Source organism: Mauremys reevesii, linkage group 16, assembly GCF_016161935.1.
Source record: "Mauremys reevesii isolate NIE-2019 linkage group 16, ASM1616193v1, whole genome shotgun sequence".
NCBI classification, from domain to species: domain Eukaryota; kingdom Metazoa; phylum Chordata; order Testudines; family Geoemydidae; genus Mauremys; species Mauremys reevesii.
The window spans coordinates 21,243,412-21,265,404 of NC_052638.1; the positions used below are offsets into that span (position 1 = coordinate 21,243,412).

The 21,993-nt window shown below is 42.4% G+C and overlaps 1 long non-coding RNA gene across 2 annotated transcripts in view; it reads left to right on the plus strand.

Annotated features, from left to right (window-relative positions):
* LOC120384748 overlaps positions 1 to 21,993 on the plus strand; it is a 171,069-nt gene that overhangs the window by 48,334 nt on the left and 100,742 nt on the right. The gene's annotated exons all lie outside the window — the stretch shown is intronic.

Sequence of the window (21,993 nt, forward strand, 5' to 3'; positions counted from 1 at the left end):
GATTCTCTTTTTCTCTCCCCCAACCCTCGTCCAACTTTCCACTGCCTCCCAAACTTATGATGGCTCTTTGTTTTTGTCAGCACCATGAATAATGTTTCTCTCGCTACATCCTAAACATCAAATAGGACACAGTGGGAAAAGGCAAGCCTTTCACAAGAAGGCACCAAAAGTCAGGGGCGTGTGACATCCCTGGCTGAATTCCCACTTGGGACACTCACCAGGCAGCTGCGTTTGGACCTCTGTACTGGACTTGTGCATGTCTAAGCTCCCCTGTGTCTGGGCAGGATCCAGCCACAGTCCCTGGCCTCTCAATATACACAAAGCATTCAATTATACTGCAATTTCATACCAACCAGAATTTATAACTCTTACATAGACTGGTTTTCCAAATTGTCACAGTTCCTATGTCTGTATTAGACTCTTAAACAAGTGGGCTGATTTTCAAATGTGCTGAGAAACCAGTAACTCCAGTTTTTGCCAATGGAAATGTTTGGGTAGTCAATACTTAAATAAAGGGGCTAATTTTTTTTTTAAGGTTCCTAAAGTGGGACATACGTGTCTGAATTTCAGCTCCTAAAAACTCTGGCAAGGTTTTCAAAGCTAAACTTCCAGAGCCTCAAGTTGTGTGAAAACTGGAGTGACAAAGTCTGGATTTACTTTTCCCCTAAATTCAGAAGTGTTTGAACCTGGGATTAGATTCAGGCCCATCTTGAAACATCTGAAAACATTTTCAGTGTTGGAATTATCCTTCCCACATGGTGACTTGCATAAGTAACTCCACACTCCTGTCATGTACATTTTATTTGCATCTCTTAATTCAGGGGTAATAAAAAATGTTTGGGGGCACCATTACTTTCTGGCTTATGTGCTGTATGGACACGAGATTTGCTGAGATTCTAATGTCAGGCAAGAATGAGAGAATATTTACATTCCCAGAATTATGGATAGTTGCTATATAAATCTTGTGCTTCTGTGGTTAAGGCTAAAGGCATAATCCAGTTGTGTGTTTTTTTTGTTTGTTTTTTTTTTAAGCTTGGGTAATGGAGGTGACATGAGCTTTTGGCTAGGCTGAATCAGATGTTGATCTGAGCAATAGCAAAAGGCATTGTTGTGGCTTTGAATGAAGATTCTCCCTTCCCTTTCAGAGCTATCTCCCCTGTTCCCCAGAATAGGCCAAAAGATTATGCTTTCTAGGTGCCATTAGAGTGGTACTATGACTGTATGTGGCTTTCTGTGTAAAGACGGTGCAAAATCATCAATATTATGTTTTCATATATAGGAATTCCCACTGTAACCCTAAATCCATGGATATACCCAATAGCTTAACTATATCTATTTGAAATAAATCTGAATGCTGATAACTTTATAACTCAAAGAATGGGGGTAGATAGCACTATTGTTTCTTTAATTGAAAACACAAGGAGAGGTTTTTTTTCCCCCCTCCAATTGAAAATGACATACTGTGTATTAAGACTTTGAAATGTCTTTTGCTTTGAGGCATGGCAATGTGGCAGTGATTGTGCTTCTGTAAGAAGAAATGGGTCTCTTAATAACATTTCCTGTGTCTTCACTAAGAAGCCGTAATGATGTGGGAATACTTCTGTCGCTTCCTGAGTTACTCAAACAAATCCTTAGAATAATCTGGCTAATATACAGTTTTGAAGTAAGTAATTGTCATGGAACAAACATCTCACGAGTTGTCAGTGTTATCAGTATAGTACCAACCACTTTATGACCAAATGGGCTAGTTCGGCTGTGCTAAGCTGCTTTCACCAGCCTATATACCTCAACTATAGCTGATTTCTTTCTTACTTTTTCAAAGGGTAGTAGGGAATGAATTCTCAGCTGTGGACCAGTTGGAATCGTGTGTGTGTGTGTGTGTGTGTGTGCGCGTGTTTATATTTAAAGTCCTCAAACTACCATGATGAGTATGGTATAACTCCCTGGAGAGAGATTTTACCAGCTGTTAGCATACTGCTAGTCTCCAAGACTTTTTTTTGTTGCTTAAACAATAAGCCTTTTAGGAACTCTTCAAAGTTCTTTTCAACTTTCCCTTACGGTACTTGTTGACTTTTGGTCTTCTGCCAGCGTTTAGCCTTAGATGGAGTTTACCACCAGCTTTGGGCTGCATTCTCAAGCAACCTGACTCCAAGAAGACACTGAGAGCTCAAGAGGGCACAAAACCATTAAGAGATGTCTGTGGACGGTGTGAGGCTGGTAGCTGCCTCTGGCGTGCTGGGACCAGGTGATCTTGGTCTCAGGTTGCTTGGGAATGCAGCCCAAAGCTGGTGGTAAATTCCATCTAAGGCTAAATATTGGCATGAGACCTTTTAGGAACTCTCAGCAATTTTTAGACTAAGGCAGAGGGCAGACAAGTTCTGTGCCATCTTTCACATAGAATAACACTGCCAATATGCTGCACTCCTGATCTCGAGTACACCTGGCACACTATTCAGTTTTTGGCGTTTCATGAGCAGAGACAGCCAGTTGTTCCATATTTTATGATGGTTGAGTTATGGGGACAAACATCTCTTAGTAACTATGTTTGTAGTGACCAGAACTATTTGTATTTATTAACTATATCTAATGTCTATTTTCTTAATAATTAAATGATTCTCTTGATCTTGTAGCATGTTTTAGCCAAATCAAGTTTCTTCATGAAAAATCTCAGGATTCCTATCTTTTTAGGTGAAGGAGTAAATACCTAGTACAATCTGTGCTTTCTCTGAAGAGATCACATTTTATTTTTGTAGTGAAGATACGGCATGTATTAAAATTACATTCATTACATGTTTGCAAATAATAAGCCTCTTCTAGAGATAAGCAGAGTTGAGCGTCTGAGATTTTGCACCTACTGTATCACGGCTTTTTTTTTTTTTTTTAAAGACTGAAGTCTATACAGCAGGATAACCAGCTTGGACAGTGAGAACACAAATGTGGTTTTTCCTAATAAGGGGTCAAGCCCTGTTGAAGGAATTGAGGCATCTCATTGACCTCTACACCCAACTGCCCTCTTTTATACAGCTAATTTATTATGTTGATGGACAGGTATGGATTCAAGTGGAATATTTCTAAGTTGCCCGCCATCTCTTGTGTTTCTGGCAGTGAGAATGAATCATATCTCTGGGATAATGAACCATTTAATGACTTGTGTGTTGATTTATCAGATGGTGCTGGAGAGGCCAATTTAAAAATATAAAGTCATAAGTCACACAACCGCTGTATACCGCTAGTTGAGACTGCTTGGCTCCCTTACCAATGATTGCTGTGTTAATCAAGGTGTCATTAAAGCTGGCAACCGGCAAAAGTGCTTATATGCAACACTTTTCATTCTGATGTGGCATTGATTCTAAATAAGAATTCATTATTTTTCTCAGGTGTAAAGAGAGACTAACCTAATAGGCAGAGTGTCACTGTCTTTCATAATTAGGTTGTTATGGCTTGAACTTTAGCCTTACTTAGCTTCAAAGAAATAAGTTATTAACAGTGAGTGTGCAGATATACTCAGTAATCAGTCTGGGTCACTGGCAACCAGCTTGTAGCAGCTCTTCAGTGGTAGAACAGTAACATTGTTAGATGCCCCGAGCTCTCTATACTGATATGCTATATACATGTTTTACTTCCACCTTTTCATGTTCTCTGTATGTATAAATAACTCCTGTCTGTGTGTTCCATTCTATGCATCCGAAGAAGTGAGCTGTAGCTCAGAAAGCTCATGCTGAAGTAAATTTGTTAGTCTCTAAGGTACCACAAGTACTCCTGTTCTTTTTGCGGATACAGACTAACACGGCTGCTACTCTGAAACCATACATGTTTTAGCTAGAGCGACAAGAGAACAATGCCAGTATAAACAGAAAAGGATTGCAGGAGATTCCCCAAACAGGAGATGCTTTGTGTCTAATTTATTTTGTATTCTGTTTTAGAACAGGGCCCAAACTGATCTTTGGGATGGGAGCTGTCTGAGTGCCCCATTCTTATTAGCCAATGCAACATGACTTAATCCCATGAAGCAGAGCTGCAGGCAAGAATATATACAGGCAAGAGATTGTAGAACATACCTTTGCAAAGTGGCAATAGCTGAGCGGTGTGAACCCACCAGAAATCAGGGTGTTTTGGGTTCTAGTCCACTCTTGGAATGTCTGGGGACTCAGCCTGATGCAGTACGTACAGTCCTAGCTCTTCACTTTTTCCCCCATCCAGTCCTCAAGAGCCAAACCCTCTCTTTTACTTTACATTTATTGTACTTGGGGCTCCTTGAATTCCCATGCTTTTCTGCTCAGGGCATCTGGGGAATATTAGATTTTGGCAAGTGGCCAGCTTTCTTTGAATGGGCACTAGTAGCATAGGACCAGAAGCAGGCTCTGGGACCTTCGTAATGTTTTAAAACTTTCTAAACTTTTTAGAGTGGGCAGTGGGCAAGTTATGTGTTGATATGCGAGTTTTTTTTATCTGAATAGCATGTATTGTCTGAAGGATCAACACAACGCTATGAAATACTTTCACTTTGTCTCATTTATTATCTGTTTGGGGTTTTTTTATATGCATGCCGTAAAAGGCACATTTTTCAAAAACTGCCTTTAAATAAGTGTTCCCAAAACTGCAGACTGATGATCACTCTTTGTATTCCCCAAAACTTGCAAGCATTTTTGTTTAGACATCTGCCTGATTAGGGTGCACAAAAACCATCTGTGCATGCAGATCCGCTTGTAGGCAAGCAAAAAGATGGGCACTCAAAACTGCACATTCCAGAAGGAAGATTGGATTTGGAGGCTGGATTGAGGTCACTTTGAAAATTTGATTCCCTATGGTTTCTTTCAGTTTGTAGTACTCTTTGCTGCCTTAATTCATTGTTACTGGGAGAGCTCATTTAAGACCTGGAAGAGACTGCGTGGGAGCCTGTAACACAGCATCGTCAATGGATGAGTGTATGGTTAAGACCCGTTCTTATTCCAGGGGAAAGCACAGATTGTTTTGGGGAGAAAGCGATTAGGTTCAGAAGTTGACAACCAGTCTCTTGCATATCACAAGGGAATGCAATCAAAACAGCTCAGATTTTGCCTTTCCATTTTAAATTGATATGTACTATATTTTCTGTTATAAGTGAGCAGGTTTTAGTCAAATTAAAGATATAGAGCCCCTGGATGACCTAACGCTGAAATGTCAGAATCGTGTAGGGTTTTAGATGAGTCACTCCCTTTTAAAAAGTTTATGGGAACCCTGTGGCCAAAACCTTTCACAATCATTTAAAAATCAGACATGATTTAAGTTTTACAATGTGCCTAAAAATGTGTTGTTTAAGCTAAACTTCAAATCCACAAACAAACATACAGCTTTGTTTTATATTTGTCACTTCCTCCAGGAACTAAATACGTTTGCAGTAGGGGGAGTGGAAAACCTCCCCAAACTTGGCGGTAGGCTTTCTAAAAGCTGGCAAAGTTAGATTTATCCTTAAAGAGGAATGATGGGTCAGCAATTAGCATGCTAGTTGGGGACTCAGGACACCTGGTTTCAGTAACCCATTCTACCACAGATTTGCTGTTCATCCTTGGGCAAGGCTCTCTGTGCCTCAGTTCCCATTCTGTAAAATGGGGATAACGGCACTGCACTACTTTATAAGGGTGTTGTGTGAATAATGTTAAAAATGGAGCTGCCCAGCTATTACAGTAATGGGGCCATGTAAGTACCTTAGATGGAGAGACTCCTACTTGGCCTTCCTGAGCAAGGCATGTGTAACATCCTGAAAATAGCTTTTACTGAAAAGAAATAATGTTGGTAGCGTTAACATAAATACCAAATCTTGATTAGCATTTGCATTGAAAAGAGGTGATTTCTTATGTTGTTCAGTCTTATGGCGTCTAATTTAAATATCAATGATCCTTCAGCATAAATAGGGTAAATCACAAGTACACTTCTCACAAATCCCAAGATGAGTCCTTTTATGTGCACTCACAGTGACTGCCTTTATTTTACTTGTCCTCTGACAGTGAACACATCAACACCCCCCCCCCTTCATTTTGATGATGGTTGAATGAATAGAAGGTTCAGAAATTCATGTTCAACTATTGTGCTGCTGCAGGCTTTAAAGATTCAGTTTGTGCCAACTTACTTAACCCGCACATGGCGAATCTTCTCTAACGTGCTTCAATTCACCAAATTCCCTGTCTGTATAAATGGGGATAATGGCACTGCACTACTTTATAAGAGTGTTGTGAGTTGTGGACTGGGGCTAGGCTGGCAGTCTACTTGCTACCAGTCTGCTGCTTATGCTCTCCAGGTTGTTTCCTCAGCTGGGGCCTCTGGCATAGATCTGTTAAGCTCAGCCTAGTGTTTTCTCTCACCTTGTTACCAGTGAAGGGACTTCCACAGGCCTCTAACACTTAAGATAAAGGGGATTTTTTTTTTTTAGAGCTGAAGGACCAGGGCTCTGATCATGTGTGTGTGATTAGTAGAAATACTAATTGACCTAGTTAGTCTGCAAACATGGCATCATTACACCTCTCAGTGTAAAGCAGGAGGCACGAATAATCTTGTATCATTCAAACATTTGATATTATTGTTTAATTACTGGTGTCAGCAGGTGTCTTGATTTAGAAAAGCACCATGGCAGCTCGGAATGCCTTTATCGGTGAACTAATGGCTTCATCCAAAGCCTGCTGGAGTGTATTGAATGCACTGAGCTTTCAATCAGGCCACAAGTGTTCAAAAAGAGCACCCGTGTGAGTTGTAGATTAGTAATGAATGCACTTCCACTGACCTGCATGTCTGCTCTTACACCAGGCATAAATTCAACATCTCAGTTACAGCTATTGCATAGCCTAGTGCCTGCAACACCTGGAAAATAGTTAGCCAAAATGGTGGTATAAGTGCCAGGTTGGAAGTGTAAAGAAAGAATGTTGCTTCAACTCTGAAAGGCCGGGTACACATGCAGCAACCTAAACACAAATGGATAGCCGAGGGGCTTTTTTTCTATTTGCTGTACTACTTAGCAAAAGAGAATTTATTTTCCAGCCATATGAACAATTCCTCTATTGGCTTACACCCCCATTGGCTCTAGTGGAAATACACCAGGTGTAAATCAAATAAGAATTTGGCCCACTGAATTTTTTTGGCAAGAATCTTCCTAGGATGTTGTGTGAACCCCTGTCTGTTCTACCATCCTTGAATAAAGACTGTGTGTTATGCTGTATTTACTACATATAGCAAAACAAAGGCCAGCTAATCTAGTATCCTGCTTTCATCAGTGACCAATAACTGATGGTTCAGCGGAAGCTGAGAGAACTCTGTAATGTCAGTTGTGCAACATGACAGATCTAGGGAATTATTTTTGCTTCCTTGTCTAAGTGACCAGGTCAGAGTAGATCATGAAACAAGCCTTAAAATCTACATGTCTGCAGCAGGAGGTATAATTATCTATACCATTGGCTTAGCTTACAGTGTCTAGTCTGTGTACAGTCATACACATTTTAAGTCTTATTTATGTGCACGTTAAGTGTTTAATCTTCTTTCTCATTCTTTCTTTCCCCAAATCCCTATTCTTTACAGTATTATTTTTTAAATGTTTTGTTTCTTGAATGTGAGAAATGGTTACTAGATTTCAGTAAAACAGCAGGAAGAACTACTTAAAGCCTGACATTAAACAAAAGGGAAGTACAAAGAGTTTTTTATATTTACATACTGATTTATAGGCTCTAGAGATCAGTATTAAATACACATTTGAGGTACAGCTGAACACAAAAATGCCACACTTAAGTGATAGAAGAAAATCAATAGACAGCAGATGGCAATTACTATCTATTTTCTTACTAGAAAAATGAATGAATAATACATGCTCTAAAATGGCAGCAAATACCATTATAGATATGGAAGTAAACCTTTACACCAGAAAAGGGACATTGAGAGAAACTATGGGTGAGAGAGACACATTTTCTTTCTTGTTTGGAGCCCTGGGTGCTAATTTCTCAGTAAGCAGTTGATTCATTAATTAATTATATTTTTGATGGTCTTAGGTCAGCAACCAGCTATCTACTAAACAAGTCATATATGATAATTGGCACCACTATTCGCTAAATTATTAGGAAACTGATTCCTTATGAAGAATACATTCTTTTTTATTCTGCCTGCAAATTGTCAGTTAGGCACACTTGTGATCTGCATATGCAAAATTATTTTAATTCAGTCTCTCCAGCACAAGTTTTCAAGTCAATTATCAAAATATGTAAATCCCATTTTTTGGGGGGGGGGAGGCATGTAATCTATTAATTTTTCTTTTTTGTTTAATGTAGTAAAGATAGATTGGTACCCATAAAGTTAATGAATGAACAAGGGTCTCATGTCAATCACATCATATCAAAGCAGCAAAATAAGCCCCTTACATCATAGTGATACTCTTGTGAATCTCCTGAGGTATGGAGACTATGCAGAGCATGGAAGCTTGGCAGTTTTGCTTTACTGGCATTCATGTGAATGTTTTCTTTAGTTTTCACAGTATTTTTTTTGCTTTGAATTTTTGATCAGAGCAAAACTGATTCTAAAGCAATGAGTCGTTTGTTGGAGGGGAACGTGTGAATATTTTACCTACTGTTCATTGGACGATTATGAAAATGAGATTGTGCAGTTCCTGGTGTAGTGCTGTCATGTTGCAGGCAAAATAAAGCAAGGAAGTGAGTAGACATGTGCAGTGTATGTGCTAGTTTTACCATCTCCCCTAAAAAACAGACAGCATATGATCACACCTTTCCCAGGACCAAGAAAACATGTGGAGACATGCAACAAGAATCAAATCATTCCAAAATACATGTTTTCTGGCCACCAAATAGTAGACACAATAGTAGACAAAAGCCTTCAGTCCAGCTGCATAGAAATGTCATAATGGTGATACGCTAGTCTCCATATTTCCTTAGAATTCTAAGACTACTTAGAAGGTTAGCTCTTCATGGCAGGGACTCTTTTGTTCCATATTTCTATAGCACCTAGTACTATAGGGTTCTAGTCCATGATTTGTACTCCAAGATATTAACATAATACAAAGTAATAATAAGAACACAAGAAATGCCATACTGGGTCAGACCAATTGCCCATATGGCCCAGTATCCTGTCTCTGATCATGGCCAATACCAGAGCTTCCAGGGGAATGTAGAGAACAGGGCAATCGTGGCATGATCCATTGCTGTCTTTCTCTCCCAGCTTCTGGCAGTCAGAGGATTATGGTTCCTGAGCATAGGATTGTATCCCAGACCATCTTGTCTAATAGCTATTGATGGACCTATCCTCCATGAATGTATCTAGTTCTTTTTTGAACCCAGTTACACTTTTGGCCATCACAACATCTCCTGGCAATTCTTTTTGGTTCTTAAGTATACATGAGCCTTGCTCAGCAATCCTTATGTTGCTGCTTGGTAATATCAAATACAGTAAAAATATTCTAATAGTCTTTAAGAATCAAACCATGGAAAATAAACAGCTAAAACAAGAACTAGATGGTCCCGAGGACTAGAAAATGGGATATTGTATCATTCATTTGGTAGATATGCTTTTTAAGAGCCTGATCCACCAAGGTACTTAAGCATGTGCCTGACCTCAGTGCGGCTGTTCACATGCTTAAAATTAGACTTAATTACCTTGCTAAATTAGGGCAATGATGCAGTGTGAGTCAATAATGTCTGAAAGTTATTCTCTGGTGTCTGCTTAGTGTCTTATGTGGAATGTAATGGTGGTTTGTCTAGTTCCTAGGGAACATGTAAGTGTTCATGTCCCCAAACTACAGCTGTAGTTGGCATTAATTGGTGTCCTTGATAGGATTCAAAAGGGTTTGAATGGCCATGCAGATCAAGGCCAATCCTGCAAAGAGTGGTGTGCCTGCTTAACTTTATGCACTGTGAGTTAGTCCTATATGTCCTGGGAGTGGGATTTCTGCATGGTTTGGGGGCTGGGGCTGCAATGGGAGAGGGGTTACTCTGGCTGGGGTTCCTCTCCTCTTCTGTCCATGAAGCTGCTCCAACTGCTTTTGGGTCTGGTTTGGCTGTCTTGAATCTCTGTCTGGCTATGCCCTGGAGTCAGTCAGTCAGAGTCTCTCTCTCTCTCTCTCTCTCTCTCTCTCGGAGGTACTAAACGTGAAGGGGTAGAATCCGATCCTCAATCCTGGCTGTAGACTGGAGGCCACGTTAACAGCACTTGCTGGTGGCAAGAGTCCGGAAAAAGTAGGGTTTTAATGTATTGTACATCTGACCAGTTGGGAACCCCATGTTGATAGATCTGCGGCTCCTTTCAGTAGTGGAATTTTAACAAAGGGCTGAGCTGCCTTCAGTACATCAGGGTGATATAGAATTTATCATAAACCAAAGAGAGCATTGATACAAATACTCAAGTATGTTTGCTTCAGACAAAATTTTGTCCCTTCTTTGACTGCTTTTCAGATAAAAGGGAGTTTAATTTATCATCAATAATATTTTGCATGGCATGAGTTCATTATAACTGATAGTAGAGTGATTCCTACTATGTGGCAAGTATAACAGTCCCCTCCCCTGTATAGTTATGACACACAGAAGAAGCAATAATTATGAAAAAGACCCCCTTTATTTCCTGATTTGTCCATAAGTCTTTCTCCATTTAAGAAGAGCATTACAATGGGATATCCAAAGAAATGGGTGGGTGTGTGGGGGGGAAGGTAAAAAATTATCAATTTTCTTTAACAAAATAAAATCTAGGAATTTAAAGTTCTTAATTACTTTTTTTTCCTGTTCAGTACAACTGAGCAATAGAAAAACCTGATTTTGTTGGGATTATCAAAAACAATAATTGTGCTTTTCTTGCTCATCTGCTTGTAAGCTCTTTTTTGTCATGAAAATGAGTTTAAATCAGTGATTCCTGGTCCTTCTACCTGCATCAACTTTTATTTCATTCACTGCAATTGAATTCAGAGGTGTAAAAAAATAATTACCAGGAAATAAAATCCCTATTTTGTCTGTGCTGCAGTTGTTTGTTTGATTTGTGATTTAAATAAAACACACAAACAGTGTCTTGGCTTTCAATACATTTCCCTGTATTAAGAAAATGAATAAACAGCCAAAAATGACTCATTTGGCTATCTTCTAAGGCTTGTTTCACTGGTGTTTGGGGGAAAAAAAACTACCTCAAGTTGGGCACAGTAGTGTGAGCTGCCCACAAATTCTGCTCTACTGGAGAATCAGGGGCTGGCTGGTGCAGCACAGAAAGTCAGAAGGGCAAACTAGGAGATATTGCTTACAGGGTGGCTTTTATAATTTGTATTGTGGTAGTACCTCAGGCTCTGGTCCAAGATAGAGGCTTATTTCCTGAGCAGATTTAGCTGGAGGATCTTTTGTGGAACTCAGGCTGTAAATTAAAGCCTGATAAAGTTAAGATTAGCATGTAACCATGATAGATTTCAACCAAAATATCCCGAGCTAGATCCCTACAATTGTCTAATGCAGTGGTTCTCAAACTGTGGGTCAGGACCCCAAAGTGGGTCGCAACCTTGTTTTAATGAGGTCACTAGGGCTGGTGTTAGACTTGCTGGGGCCTGGGGCTGAAGCCAAAAGTCCGAGCCCCACCACCCAGGGTTGAGGCCAAACCCAGAGGGCTTCCTGGGCGGTGGGGCTCAGGTTACAGCTCCCACCTGCCCAGGGCTGAAACTCTCAAGCTTTGGCTTCACCCCCCACCCCAGGCGTGTGGGGCTCAGGCTTCGGCTTTGGCCCCTCCCCTGGGGTGGAGGGGCTCCAGCTTTGATTCCCCCTTCCTGGAGTCATGTAGTCATGTTTGTTGACAGAAGGGGGTTGCAGTACAATGACATTTGAGAAACCCTAGTTTAGTGGGTGTTTCCCACAGTAAGAAATAGTTGTTCAGTTATGCCAAATTGACTGTTTGACTTACCATGACTGGATCAGGAATAGGTTAGCATATGTAGGATGATGTGCCCTGACAAAGCTATGTGTGGAAGCTTACACAACTCCTTGTGATGATGGTTCTTTATCTGCATTTCCTTTAAACTTTCAGAGGAAAACAAAACCAAATTAGGAGCATCAGCTGGAATGACTTTCACATTGGTTTTTATAGTTATATCGTGTTTTTATCAGCATTGCCAACTTCTCTACTAGTCTACTGTTCTTTCTTACTGACTAGTATTTGTTTGTAGAAAAAAGTCCACATAGGTTTATCTTGTGATTATAATTTCTTTAACTTCTACTGTCAACACTTTTTGAATTTGTTCTCTTGCAGTTCTTAAATTCATGCCATTTGCCAGAGCAGATGACATTTTTCTAGCTGGTAGATGACATGAGAATCTTTAATGACCATGCCCTAATCAGCAGTGGAATCTTATAGATACTGTGGGCCTGATTCACCTCTCTTAACTTGATAGTCCATCGCTGATGATGGCGATATTGTCGCAGTTCTCATGTATGGCTATGCATATGACTCTGAAGTCCGAACCCTGATGCACAGAGTTAGCTGCATTGAGGGCATGGGAAGTCTGTATTGATTATGTTTGATGCAGCTCTGTGGTGCCTTTCACGTGCAGCCTGGAGTTGAATTTATTGAGCTTGCTCAAACCTGTTATACGCTGATTTTTGTCAGAGACCACCAGTGAGCCATTTGCTCAAGTTCTTTGGGATTGATGCCAGCCCACTGGAGACTGCTCTTCAGATTATCTTTGAAGCGCTTATATGGACGATGCTTCTTTCTTTTGGCCTGGCTCAGCTCCCCATACAAGGTCTGTTTTGAGACACGGTGGTCTTCCATTTTGACCTGTCCAATCCATCTAAGTTGTGCTTTCAGTAACATTTCCTCAATACTGGTTGTATTTGCTCTTTCAAGGACCTCTGTCCTACCAGTGAATGCTCATTATTGAGCAGAGGGAGCACATGTGAAATTGCTCAAGCTGTTTAAAGTGATTTCTAAAAAGAGTCCATGTCTTAGATCCATACAGGAGAGATGTTAGAACCAATACACTATAGAGCTTCAATTTGGTGGACAGATGAATGTTGTGTTGGTTAAGACTTTTGTTCGGAGTTGGCCAAGGGCCTGGCTGGCTTTACTAATTCGGGAGGAAATTTTCTTATCAAGGGAACGGTGACTTGAGATGGTGCTGCCCATATACTTGAATGGATCCAATTTTTCAGCTGTGTGCCTTCGATGACGATGGCTGGCACTGGGGCATTGGAATGGGGTGCTGGTTGGAACAAGACCTCTGTCTTCCCAAGACCAACTATCTGGGATGCTTCAGAAAATCTATCAATGATGACCTGAAGGTCATCGTGTCTATGGGCCGTCAAGGCGCAGTCATCTGCAAAAAGTGCCCTGATGGGAAGTCTTGGTCTAACTATTGAGTTCTTGAAGATCAAAGAGGGAGCTATCGAGTTGGTAGTGGATGTATATCCCCTGATTCAAGTCTCCTGTGGCATGGCTGAGGACACAGACCAAGAACAAGTTGAAAAATACTGGAGCAAGGACATCCTGATTGACTGCTTCACTCTATTCGAGATTTCAAACGGGTCAGAAAAGTCACCACTGGCAAGCACTTGCACTGTCATATGGTCATGGAACAGACAGATGATTTGTATGAACCTTCTTGGGCAGCCCTTGTGCAGAATAGCCCAAAAGCTTTGGTCAAATTGATGAAAACTGCATACAGGCCCATGTTCTGCTCTAAAGATTTTTCCTGGACCTGCTTTATGACAAAGATCATGTCCATAGTACTATGACCTGGTCTGAAACCACAGTGTACATCTGGTATATTCTCTTCAGAGTGATGAGTCTGGTCAGTAGAATCTGAGCTAGTATTTTCTCTGCTTTACAGAGGATAACAATGTCTCTGTAGTTTCCACAGTCAGTTTTGCTGCATTTGTTTTTGAACAGTGATACAATAATAGCATATTTGAAGTCTTGTGGCATTTCTTCTTTCTCACAAATCCTACTCAAGATGTCATGAAACACCTCTCTGGCCTTGGGCCCTGCTACTTAATTTAGTCCTGCTGGAATATCATCCTTTCTGGAGGCTTTGAGTTGTTTGATGTCTTTCATAACTTCCTCAACTGATGGAGGGAGGTTGAGATCCTCTTCTATGAGGTTCTCAGGTAAATGATTAAGGACATCCTGATTGACTGTGTGAATGGTCTATTGAGTAGACTATTGAAGCATTCAGCCATTCTCCATACGATTCCCTCTGTCTTTCATCAGGGTTGTGCAATTTGCTGACTTCAAGGAGGCTGTGCCAGATGTAGATCGTAGACTGCTTTGAGAGAGTCAAAGAACATCTTTGCGTTGTTTATATCTGCATAATGCTGAACTTCTGCAGCTTTCCTTTCCCACCGCTCATCTTGTTCAGACTGGGCCTTGCTCTGTAGGTACTTAAACGTACCTTTCTTTGAGATGGAGGTGAGTTCATTCTGCCATTCAACAAATGCTTTATGCTTGTCACTTAAGAGTTTGGAAATGTCCTTGTTGTTCTCATCAAACCAATCATGGTGTACCCTTTCCTTTAGGCCTAGCACTCATTTAGCTGTGTCAATAATCATGTTTGGACTGGTTCCAGTTTTCTGTTCGGTTACCAGTGACTGGCGAGCATGAAAAAAGCTTGTCATCAAGTGACTTCTGAAACTGCACCTGATAGTTGGCGTACTTCAGCTTTGCTATGTTGAAGGCTGTTCTAGTAAGTTTGGGACGCTTGCACTGTGAAGGGACTATATTCAGGTTAAGCACTGCTCTTAACAATCGATCTGTCCATCATTCTGCACCACTCATGGCTCTGGTCATTCTGATATTGCGGATGATTTAGTGGGTGTTGGTCCTGCTTTGAGCAGGGGATTGGACTAGATGACTTCCTGAGATCTCTTCCAACCCTAATATTCTATGATTCTATGTCTCGTTGGCCAGTGATAACATAGTCAATCAGGTGCTATTGTTTCGACTGTGGGTGTATCTGTGTCGTTTTATATTTATCATTTTGCCTAAAGATGGTGTTAATGATGAGCAGACTATGTTCTGCACATTTACCCAAGTGGAGGAGTCTGTTGCTGTTCATCTTTCCCACTCCATGTCATCCTGTCACACCTCTCCAGTCACTGTTGTCTCTACCAATTCTAGTGTTTAAAGTCTCCCAGCAGGATGAGCTTGTCATATGCAGGGGTTGATCTGATGATGGAGTCCAGATCAGAGTAGAACTGCTCCTTGCTTTCCTCTGTGCTGGTCAGTGTAGGTGCATAGGCACTGATGAGAGTGACATACCATATAGGATTCAGGGGAAATTGAAGTTTCATGAGGCGTTCATTCAGGCCAACAGGGAGGTCAGGGAGTTGTTTCAGGAGAGATGACGTTGCAAATCCAACTTCATGGATCCTGTCTTCACCCTCTGCTTTTCCTTTCCAAAAGGAAGTGTAATCGCCTCCTAGTTTACTGATGGAACCTTTTCCGGCCAATCTAGTCTCCCTCAGTGCTGCAATATCAATATTGTAGCGGGCAAGTTCTCTGGAGACAAGAACTGTTCTTCTCTCAGGCCTATGTGCAGCGCCTCCATCCATAAGGGTGTGGACATCCCATGCTCCTAGAATGAGTCTTTTCTTCATTTTTCAACTGCTGTAGGATGATCTGCCAGCCGTGGTAGTCTGACCAGATGTTATGGGGCAGACAATGTTTAGGGCATCTTTTCTAGCCCCCTTCCCTTAACAAGGGTGAGCAGAGCTATCCTAAAAAGGGCTGCTCAGTCACTTAGGATGCTGCTGAACTTCTCCACTTCGCAGGGGATGGAGCCGAACAGCCCCTAGTCACAAAGCTGCCCATGTGCAGGATTGTGACTATGACTGCCAGTGGTCATCTCCACCAGTCGCTTCGCTTCGCCTCGCAATGCCACCACTGCCGCAGGACTTGGATTAATGATAGAATGTTGATGATGAGATTGGATAAAATGATGTTAATGGGAGGAGAGTTGCAAGAGAACCTGTGTGGGAAATTTTCGAGTGAGAAAGCTTACACACAGGGGCAGCCCCACTCTGTTGGTTGCAAAGAAGCCAGATTCCAGGCATGAAGAATCGTTATGGCTGGAAACTTCCTTAGCTGCAGTGGGTGACCAGGACATCTTCAGTGCCTTGTCATGCTCTCCATGCCCCACAGCACGTTGCTGAACCGCCTTCATGGCTGTTGAATCACAAACTGATTTCTTCAGCCCAGTCCCAGAACAGTCTTTGCATGCTAGAGAAAGGAAGTTTTCCTATCTTGCCAAGGGTAAAAGACCCATCGGCTACCCTGATTCATTTCTCTTAAGTTAGGACTAAAGAATTACACTCCTATATGGGGGGAGGGATAGCTCAGTGGTTTGAGCATTGGCCTGCTAAACCCAGGGTTGTGAATTCAATCCTTGAGGAGGCCACTTAGGGATCTGGGGCAAAAACTGGTCCTGCTAGTGAAGGCAGGGGGCTGGACTCAATGACCTTTCAAGGTCCCTTCCAGTTCTAGGAGATTGGTATATCTCCAATTATTACCTTTTATAGGTGAGAGAATAATCAGGCTCAAAGTCTGACTTTAAAAAGAGGATGGGGAAGGGACAGACCACACTAATCTCTGGAAAGAGAATTAATTTAAATAAGCAGTTTAAGTCATTGTCATCTCAGACTCAGAGAGTCTCAAGTGTTTGGCAGTTGAAATGATAGTTTGGGTTAAACTGAAACTGAAGGGATAGATAATGCCCTAGTACGCTGATTGTCATTATGCTGAAGGAGAATATAAACTACAGTTCTTTATCTTTCCTAAGTATCCAAAGCTCTTAGACTTGCAATAAAATATTCATAGGCAAAATGAATAAGTGACAATGCATGAAATCATGTTTATTTACTTGCACATATTATGCAAATTAGAACACTAGTTTTGTTCAGATGATCACAGCAAAAATTGCTAACATTCCATTCCCTTAAGGGGAGAGTATTTTCCTCTTTCCACAAAATGCTTCCTTTTCCCAACTGATCTTAATGCAAAGATCAGAATGGTTGGAACACAAACAGATTCACATCTCCAGTGCCCATACAAATCACATAGGCACGTGCACGCTCTCTTCCTCTGGTATCTTGCTCATAGTAAATAAGATACAAAGAACATAATCCATCATCTATGGCTAGTGATTACTGTTCAGTCCCTTTTGGTGAAATTACACCGCACTAGATTTTATGTCTAAGGTCAGATTAAAGGTATTAATAATGAACACTGCTTGATTGCAGAGGATTTGTAGCAAGCAGCTTTGAAATCCAGTGGTATTAAGGGTACTGCCTATGACAAGCTGTGTTGTGATTCTCAACATATAGCTCAAACAGAAAAATTGTTGAAATTCTATTGAAGCAGGCACATATACGCTTGCAGCATCCAATCAATGTAAGAAGTAATGTATAAATATACCCTTCTGCTTGAAAGGTTTGCTATATTACAAACAGTAAAGGTTGTCAGACCCAGTAAATTATGAGATTTTTAGCAACAGAATAGCTCATTTTAATCTTAATTGTAGGACTGCGAAGCTTTATAAGAACCGAGTATTAGATTATCAAGTACTTTTCAAGAACACGCTAACTAGAACTGCTCATATTTGGGCTGTGCGCATCAACATTTTACAATTCCAAATAATATTCTTAGTCATTTGATCTATACCACTCTAATTTGCTAAGCTACAAACATGATAAATATCTTACTAGGATGCCTCTATCACAAAATCAAATGTGCTTATTTGGAACAATAAAATTAGATGCAGTCTGAGAATTAAGAGATTATAGAAAGTGACTTGTGAACTAAAAGGTTTCATGAAACTTGCCAATTAGCAGTTTGAAATTAATGTGATGTAAAATATTAAGTTGATTCACTTATAAGCACTGTCAGAAGTAATGAAAACAATTATTGTCTGAGCTTTTTAATGGAAGGTGATCTTTACTTGGGAACAGAGAGGGTCTAAAACTGGAACCTCAAATCTAAATCTCTTGGTATTTTTTTGGGGGGAGGACCTTTGAGATTCAAATCTTAGCTCCAAACCCCAACTTTTACTGTCTCATTCTGAACTGAATTCTAAAGCAGAAAGACCTTAGGAGCAGGTGGCATTCCTGTCCTGCTCCAAAGAAAATCTGAGCACATTGTAGAGGATCAGACGTACCCCTTTTCTTGGATTTGGCTCTTTATCAACAGAGAAACTAATATCAATGTAACTGATTCTTTCCCAGGCTTGGTGGCTTTTAGGGTTCCTTCTATTCCACATCTTTGTATTAGGTCCCACAGCCCCCAGGGCTACTCCCATTTCCCTTTATGGAGGGTATAAGTAGAGAGCCGTGCCCGCAATGAGCCAGCATGAATCAAATCGTGTCTCCCAGCAGGGGTCAAGTACCTGCCAATAGGGGGCTCCATAGAGGCACCCTGTCACACTGCTACAGAGCTATTTTCCAGTATCAGTTTGGGTACAGTCAGTCTCCTAAGAAGAGTCTTCCTGCATGTTCTTAAACTCAGGCTGATAGAAATCTTTTCAGTTTAGCTTGATTGCATGAGAACTGTTCGAGATTTCCATGCTGTCAACTGCAAATCTCAACCTACAGCTCATCTGGCTCTGAACACCATGTTGGTGGCTCATCAGTAAATGAGCCCTTTTGTGTGTGCTACCTTTTAAGCATAATGTGAATTCACTCCATTCCATTCTGGGTTTAGATGGTTTTTAAAATATGTTTGAAGCTATAATGTACATATGGTAGGATGTATGTCATTCATTTAAAAACGGATGGAATGCTAACAGCATTCAGTATGTGTCGTGTGTGTGGGAGGGGATGTTTTCTGTGGTTACGCGTTGGTGTGGGAAACACGGTTGTCTAACCATAGTATGAAAATTGATCAACTGTAAAGCTGACAATGCCTGCAATCCAAAGGCTGATTAAACATTTTCTGTCAAAACTCTTTTTCTATGGAAAAATAGGTTTTTGACTCAGTCTTTTCATGCAAAAATTTCAATTTATTTTTGGGGTTAAAAAACCCCAGAACTCCTAAAAAGTGAAATATCTCTATGTGGTTATGCTGTCACCGTGGCGATGGGAGCTGTAACTCAATTGCGTTATGCCCCATTCACCTTATTACATATCCCAGGATGCCAGTCTCCCCTAATGCACTACCTTGCCTCCAAGAAGGGAGACTATAATGCATCGTGGGACATGTATTTCATCCAGGTAGCTTAGTCAATGGAGAAGAGGTGGGAGCATGAGGAACCCAAACTACAGGTCCCATGAGACACCATGCCAATGCTTTTGAATCAAAATATTTCTGTATTCAAATGTTCATCAAAAGTCAAAATTTTCCTTGTGGTGGAGCAGAGAATCATTTGCTGACAGCTCCACTTGCTACAGTGACTGAATGAATTTATCAGGTCAGTGTATGTGACATTCCCCAGGGTACTATCTAGACTGTTGAACAGTTGTGTCCCCTTAACTGTGGGATGCCTTTTACACTGCTTCACTTTCAGAGCAATCACTCCTGGTCAGCTTACACACAACCTCCAGCATGTGAATTACCCCCAGCTATACTGCATGAGTGCTTTGGCCAGCCACTCTCAAATTACACTGCAGAGCAACACCAGCAAATTGCCAGTCCCAGACTTCCCCCATTTTGTACTGCCCAGCCTTCTCTTGGGCAACACCAGCCCATATAAAGTCAGTCATTTTATAAATATCAAATGAGATGTCCAAATGGAGTGTCCCAAACACTTCAATCCAAGCACACTGCCTTAGATAAAACAATAAAAATGTATTAACTACAGAAAGATTGTAAGTGATTACAAGTAATGAGGCATACAAGTCAGAATTGGTTACAAAGAAATAAAAGGTAAAATGCAACTAATACTTAAGGTAACAAGCTAAGTGAATTCAAAGCATGTATCTTTCACCACATGTTTTCAGAAAGGATTCCTCCCTCAGTCCTAAGCGGTTTTTGTTCCTCAGGTGTCATGGTTGCTGTGGGTAGAGAGAAAGGGAGGAATAACTTGGGGCATCTGTTCCCCATTCTTTATACGTTTTCCTCTTCTTTAAGAATCATTTGTAGCTGGGATTCAGGTGACAGAACGTCTGTAGGGATGGGAACCTCCAGCTGCTTCTTTGCCAAGATATAAATTTGTTTCTCACACCCTTTTTCCTGCCAAAGAGTGGCCACTTAACTAGGTAATGGTCCAAGGTTTCATTGACACCTGACTAAGGCATCAGTTTGCCTTTTGTCTCTGAGGAACTGGTTTGTGGCTGCTTTTCTAACTTGGAACATATCTCAGCAATGTCATACAGTAGAATTTTATAACTTTACATACAATGTTGTCACACAATTTTAGCAGGATAATAAATTGCTCAGCAATTTATGAGCTTCCAATGATCCCTCACAAGGCATACATTTTGTGCAAAGTATCATAGCCTTGAAAAAGGGGGACATAGAGATACAGACTGTCACAGTGTAATAAAGGGACCAAGTCTAAGAATAAAGACAAATTATTGCAAAAGGTTAGGACTATAAAAATATAATGAAGCACATCCAAGGGCTCTATTTAGACCCTCTATGGATAGAATCATAGAATTGTAGGACTGGAATGGACCTCGAGGTTTTCTAGTCCAGTCCCCTGCACTCAAGTCAGAACTAAGTATTATCTAGGCCAGGGGTCGGCAACCTGTGGCACGTGTGCCGAACATGGCACGTGAGCTGATTTTGAGCGGCACGCAGCCGCCTGCCACAGTCCTGGCCCCCAGCCCCACTCAGCCCCCCCGCCTACCACTCTCCCCTGTGGGGGCAGGAAGCAGAAGCTTGGTTCTGTGGCAACCAAGCTTCCCTCTCCCCCGCTTCTTCCCCCAGAGTGGTACTTTCCTGCCCCACTCCCTCTCCGTCCCTGCGCCAATCAGCTGATGGCCCTAGCGAGGGGGAGGGGGGAAGAGCAATAGCGTGCAGGCATTTCCCTAGAGGGGACAGAGAGAGCTAGGGGGGAGCCTTGGGGAAGGGGGTAGAACAGGGCATATCCCCCCCCTGCCCTGAGCAGCTCAGGGCAGGGGGCTGGGAGCACCCCTATGGGCCGAGACCCCAGCCCTTTGCCCTGATCCCCCTCCCACACTGTCTTCTGTCCTACACCCCTCATGCCCCCCAGCCCTCTGCCCTGTCCCTTGAACCTCCTCACACCCCCAGCCTTCTGCCCTGACCCCCCCCCACACTCAGCCTTCTGCCCTGCAGCCCCATACCCCAGCCCTCTGCCCTGACCCTTGAACCTCCTCACACACCCAGATTTCTGCCCTGCACCCCACACACCCAGTCTTCTGCCCTGCACCCCCACACACTCAGCTTTCTGCCCTGCAGCCCCCATACCCGCAGCCCTCTGCCCTGACCCTTGAACCCCCCCTCACACACAGCCTTCTGCCCTGCACCCCTCACACCCCCAGCCTTCTGCCCTGACCCCCCCACACTCAGCTTTCTGCCCTGCAGCCCCCATACCCCCAGCCCTCTGCCCTGAACCCCGCCCACCCCAACACATACCCAACCTTCTGCCCTGCACCCCCACAGCCTGATCCCTCTGCCCTGACCCCCCCCACACACTCAGCCTCCTGCCCTGCACCCAGCCTTCTGCCCTGCCCCACACACTCAGCCTTCTGCCCTGCAGCCTCCATACTCCCTAGCCCTCTGCCCTGACCCTTGAACCCCACACACTCAGCCTTCTGCCCTGCAGCCCCATACTCCCCAGCCCTCTGCCCTGACCCTTGAACCCCCCTCACACACTGCCTTCTGCCCTGCACCCCCGCACACTCAGCCCTCTGCCCTGAACCCCGCCCACCCCAACACATACCCAGCCCTCTGCCCTGCACCCCCACAGCCCGATCCTCTGCCCTGACCCCACACACTCAGCCTTCTGCCATGCACCTCCCCCACCCCCAGCCTTCTGCCCTGACCCTTGACCCCCCCGCACCCAGCCTTCTGCCCTCCAGCCCTCATCCCTGAACCCCCCACCCCAGCCTTCTGCCCTGA